Consider the following 6057-nt stretch of genomic DNA (forward strand, 5'->3'; position numbering starts at 1 on the left):
GTGTGACTGCGGGGTGGTCACACACCCCCTTCAGAGATGTGGAGACCCTCACCCCTGTGCCTCGGGCACCTCCTGAAAAGCCATCCCCTCCTTTTACTCATCCACATGTATTTCCTTTCTTCCTGTTTTCCAAAACAAACACCAGAGACCCTCCCCATGGTGAGGCGTGGCCTCAAACAGTCCAAACCCCACTCCAAGCCTCCAGCCATAACGTCCCCCCAAAGTGATGATAGACGCATCAACTGAACACAAAGAAAATAAAAGCCTCTTCTAATACTGAAAAATCCACAGCAGTGGAAGCCCAGGAAACATAAGCGTCAACCCTCCTCGCCTCTCTAACACACCTTGCTGGCTGTGTGTATTTGTAGTCCTGGCCCTGCCGCACTCTGACCAGGAACTGAGAATAATGCTTTATGCTTTACCTTTGGACAAACACAGAAACATACAGTTGCTCATCTGTGTAGGGATGGACCACAGTTTGTCAAGGAACAAACGCTAAATGCTTGCCCTTCCATTACCTACCTAGACCCATGAGCTTCTCATATACAAATTTTAAGGATTGTTTCCCTCAGTTCTACGGAGTCCAGAGTGAAACCCCAAGTGGTGTCCCTTGTCACTGCAGGCCCCGAGCGAGGTGCACTTTTGGCCAGTCTCTGTGCTACTTTCCTTGAGAACACACAGTTGATCATCACAAGATTCAAGAGGAAACAAAATATTACCAGAATTTTAAAGCACCCTTTGAATAAAAACATTGCTTAGGAACGCACACACACCGGTGAGTCACAGACTACAGAGGTTATTTTGAGCTTCTCTGCCCACTCTAACCCAGCCACATCTGGTCCCTTGTCAAGAGAGCAACTCATTAGAGGGCCACTAGGTTCCAAAGTCATGCATAAATGTAGAAGTAGTCCAAGCCTCCAGCTCCTCTGCCAGAGCACTCAGAAGCAGGGGGAAAGCAGCCGCAAAGATGTGGAGAACAGGCATTCTCAGCACCCGCAGAAGGCCGTGGGTATTTACTTCTTTAATGAATTTTATCCGCAGGAAACGTTAATGCAGCTTTTATAAATCTACAGACTTAAATCTCTTTTTGGTGTGATGGCTCTAGGTTTTCAGGATGAGGGAAGTTGGTGATAATGAAGGAGAAGGAAGTAATGGAATGGTTTCTAAAGCAAGAAATGTACGAGAAGGGTTTACGGTGGGTGCCGGGCTGTCACGTTCTCTGCTGATAGACTCAGCTGGTGTGCAGCTGAAACCTGCCCTGCACAGCCAGAGTAGTACCTGACGGCAGGGAATGCTCCCATTTCTCCCCAGCATCTCCCTAGTCCTCACACCTGGTACCCCGCAGCCTGAGGACTTTATCCCTAATAAAATCACTCCAGCGGCACCACACCAATGAGTGAACAGCAGTGTGCTGCTCTGTGTTGTGATTCAGTCTAGTTCTCCTGTTCTCCAGCCCAGAATTTTAATCCTGAATTCTCCCTCATGTAACCAAACCTTGTTTTTAAATATAAACATAACTTAAATCATAATTTTAAATTGGTCATAAAATTAAAAGTAAATGAACACAAGTGAGCTGCCGTTTGTAATTAATTTCACTCTCCTACTGCAAATGTTCAAAATTAAATCCCATGAATTACAATATTTCTTCTCTATTAAGCCAAATAATAAGTTGTTCTTCATTTTTTTTCTTTTCTTTTCTTTTTTTTTTTTGAAAAATAACGATAGAATCAGAAGCATTGGTACCACATAGCCCTGATAAGGGAGTGGGAGGAAGCACGATCTGTCTGCGGTGCTGCCGCGGTTTTTCTCTGTTATTACCGTCCCCTCTCAATGCATCACAGAGTCGGTGGCTCAAACCCACTCTCCTCACCCTGATGTCTGATGAGAAAAGTCTCTAGGCATTCTGAAATAATCAATATTTAACTTGTATTTTAAGCATGGATATTGTAGAACACCAGCTTGCTTTAAAGGAAATAATAAATGAAGTCAAAGTCACCGGAACCTCGTTTTAATTTTAGATTTGCTAAAAATAACATATTCACAGAAAAGGTTATCTTTTGCTTTGGGCAAACTAAATATACAAATGTGAAAGGGGCGTGTGAAAACGTCTGCCTGCAAAGCCAAGCCATTTTAAATCTGCATAACCAAATCACCTTTCCTCATGAGAGGCAAACAACTTCAGAAATAACTCAATAGTTTCTTCACCCATTAGTGAAAGTGTAAATGCATGCTCCTTCAAAAGAACAGAGACATGCCAATCGCATGCTAAATGACTTACAATGCACATATCGAAGACAATTGCCCATTTGACATGCAAAAGAAAGATAAACTCCAGGATGAAATCCCAGCAATCGCCAGTGGAGCTGGAAGAGCTGTGTCTTATTTTAAAGGTAGCTGTTGGTACTTTTTACTTCTTGGCTTCTTTGGTTTTGTTGGCTTGCTGTTATTATGTATTTCTGGCCAGAGAAATAGTACTTGATCGCTATAGTATCTCTCAAAAAACCACACACACACTCACACATTTTGCTTAAAATCATCTTTTCCCCAGAGAATACCAGCATGTCTAATTCCTACAAGTAAGACAACCACAGCTCTTCTATCAGAATGGTGCTAAGTAACATAAGATATACATCACACTGTACATCGGCGTACAAGACAGAAGTATTATATACATTCACGTCTATGCTACATGCTTGATCCCAGGTGTAAAAATCCACCTTAAATACACAAAGCCCCAGTGACTATCTTAGCCCACTTAGGAAAGGCAAATTGGTATGAAGATTGCTACCTTTGATGGAATATGTCTTTATGAACCAGCCTGTCACATTTTAATTTTTTAAATCATTAAAATATATTCCTGTAATTTAAAAATTAAATTCCTAATTTAATTTTTCTAATTTCTAAAAATTAGAAATTCCTAATTTCTAATGTGACTTGATGTTTTATGTATAAAGTTAGATAATTTAGCACTGGAAACCAAAGACATTTCCCGATTTCCTATCAGAAGGCTAAGTCTGAACCCTGCTTTAAACAGTCCTCGTTAAACACGGCACTGAACATACTCTTTATACTAATGAGAAGAAATGTAAATAGCACATTACGACTTATTGGGACTCTGCCTCCCTTCCACAGAGCCTGTTACTCGAAAGGTTTGCTTATTAAAAGAGGGAAAACCTTACAAGGTGGAAAATTTCTAAGCTTTATTCCTAACATTCAATTATTGCCACAACCGGTTTTTTTTTTTTTTGAGTGGTATAAACTATTAATTTGCAAATATGGAGCCTTTCTCAGTGGCATGCTTCCAAAAGGCACCAGGTGTCTGATTGTATTCAAAATCACAACCCAGGGTACACTTAGAGTAATACACAAAGGAAAAGCCCACTGAGTTCCGGTGTTGTTTCAAAGCCTGTCTGCCGTCAATTATCCTCACAACCGAACATAAATTTCACCTACAAACAGGAAAGGGTCTATGTGCACATAAGACACGCAACAGGCAGCGTTCCTCGGAGTGAGCCAGTCCCCTCCGTCATGTCAGGACCTGGAAAGGAAAGGCGAAGTTACGGGGTAGAGATTTCCGTTCTTATCATTTTCCAGTTTTTCTGTGTAAGCAGCAGACCCTAAGAGGATCAGCCGTATTCCATGTCCTCAGCATTTTCTGAGTGCCATGTTTAAGTACTTCTCTGAAGATGCCGTGAGTGTGTATGAAGATGAAAGGCTTATGAATATCAATAAACCCGCGTCCAACTGCAAACCTTATCATTTTCTGAAATGCATTTTGTTAGAAACAGCTAAAGGATACTGGAATTTCGCTTTCTGGGTTCATACTCTTTACGGTACAAATACCAAAATATGCATTAAAGACTTTGTCATGCGATAGGCTAAAGAGAAAAATCAATAACTAGCCCCAATTCAAAATAACAAAAGGTCACTTCGAGCTGCAGCAGCCTAACTGGATGGTTTCAGCCTTCAAAACAAAAGTCGTCGCTATTAACCTTGGATCTGAGTCCTAAATAAGAGAGCTACGGAAGTCAGGTTGCCAGACCCACAAGCACGCCTAAACTTTCCAGTCTAGGTCTGGCTGCCCTTGAGGGTTCACCTTTATCTCCCCTGAAAAAAAAATGCCAATATAAAAATTCTAAAATACCTTCATAAGCCCCAAGGAAAGCCTGTGGACAGAGAGATGGTGTGATAGAGAAGTCCTTCCTTCCACTCCTCAGCCGCTTCTCCTGTGTGCGGCTGAAAGCAAATGCATGGAGAGTCAGCCGCATATTTAATTAGAAGCAAGCTGCTTCACTATCAGTGTGGGGATCTACCTCTGCAATCTCTTGTGAGTCAATCTTTCCCATCTCTGATTTTCTTTTATATTTATGCTAGAATATTTAATTGTAGACAAAAGGTTACTCTGGCTGTATTCACTGCACAGAGGCACAATAATCTGCTTTTAAAGGCTTGACATTTCAGGCTTTTCAAAAAGGCTGAAAAAATTATATCCCTGCTTTTGTTAATCAATGAAGTAGAACTCTCCTGAACAAAAGAATTAAATTGCTTGGTTGGTTTAATAAAACCAACAGAAATAGCTGCTTCCTCTGGGTTTTATTGTGTAGGCATGGCACACGCACCCAGCACTGTAATTCCATATGATTCAGGGCAAAACTCTGATTTCTGCACACAGTTGGGTTTTTAAATCCTATTCAGACCCTACCCATTCTGGCTGGTTCTCTAAGGCCGTATTTATCACTGAACTTGACTCTTTCTCTGAAGTGTGGCAACCATATAGCAATTTTATTTCTGTGCCTGTGCCTGTTCCCTCCCCCCAAAAAAGTCCATTAAAAATGTATTAATCTAAATATCACCTTTTCGTTCTGATTAGTGTGGAGCTACTGGTTTTACACATCTTTCCAGATATTTAATTGGGGGGGGGGGACTTGGAGGGAATAAACAAGTGACAGGAACTTAGATGTGAACATGTAAAGCAGCCCCTTTAAAAGAAACACCCCCAAGACCAAAACAGAAAAATCACAATTTTCTGAAATTCATATTTGCAGCATAGGTTTGCAAGCCATAGTGGGTATATTTTAGCAAAAGACCCCCGAACGTACAAGGTAACCAGGGTGATTGCAAAAGATGACAGAGACACCCCTTCCTTTATCTAACCAGGAGGCGGGTCATCATCTTTTTACTGAGAAGACACAGCAAGGCCAGCCAGGGAGGTGACCCTTTTTCGAGCACATTCAAAGGGGTCCTTTTGTTCTGTTTGTGGCAAACACTCAGAGAAAGGGACATGCTCTCCCAAGGTTCTATTTGGAAGCAGCTATGAGTTCAGATGGTTTATGACACACTCTCAAGTTGCAGCTTTTGAGGATGGGGAAGGAAAAGTGGAAAAGGGAAGCATTGGTTGGACCAACCGTTACCACTCATCTGGATTCAAGCTTACACAGAGCATTCTCCAAGATAATAATGGAGATAAAAAGCCAACAGATCTATTTATGCTAGAGAAATTGCCTAAATGCCGCTTCTGACTTCACAGTCCTGTGACCAAAGGTCACATTGAGGTCATTCAATCCAGTGCCCTATTGGTTTTTGGAACCCCACCCACCCACCCATGGAGATAATGAAGGGCTAGCACAAGCCTAGCCTTAGTAAGTGACCAATAAATGAAAACTACCATTATCTTTACAGCCCCTTGTCTAATCCATTTCACATTGGCAGGGATTCGCAAGAGCTGGCCTCATTACCAACCAATAGAAATGCTACTGGCTCAGCTGGAAGCGCTGGCTTTCTCTAACAAACACATACATTTTTGCAAACATGGAGGGGAATTACCTATCTCAGGCTTACAAAAACTTCATCTCACACTTTCCCAGTTTCCCTTGCAACAGATGAAGATTAGGCTACTTGTTAAGTCAGGGCACCAGCTTTCTTCATGAGAGCAAGCTTGCCTTCTTTCCCTCCCTCCCTCCCTCCTTCCCTCCCTCCCTCCCATCCCCCTTCCCTCTCTCCCTCCCCCTCTCCCAATCTCTCCCTCCCTCCCTCCCTCCCTCTCCTTCTCCTTCTCCA

General features: G+C 42.2%; 1 long non-coding RNA gene across 1 annotated transcript in view; it reads right to left on the bottom strand.

Moving 5' to 3' along the window:
- The window catches only part of LOC125397505 (uncharacterized), a 599497-nt gene extending 595233 nt beyond the window's left edge, over positions 1-4264 (bottom strand). Inside the window, exon 1 of the long non-coding RNA XR_014999296.2 lies at positions 4145-4264. This is a non-coding gene — a long non-coding RNA (uncharacterized LOC125397505). The remainder of the gene's footprint in view (positions 1-4144) is intronic.
- Positions 4265-6057: the final 1793 nt, after the last annotated feature.

This window comes from Myodes glareolus, chromosome 20 (assembly GCF_982192425.1).
Source record: "Myodes glareolus chromosome 20, mMyoGla1.1, whole genome shotgun sequence".
NCBI classification, from domain to species: Eukaryota; Metazoa; Chordata; class Mammalia; order Rodentia; family Cricetidae; genus Myodes; species Myodes glareolus.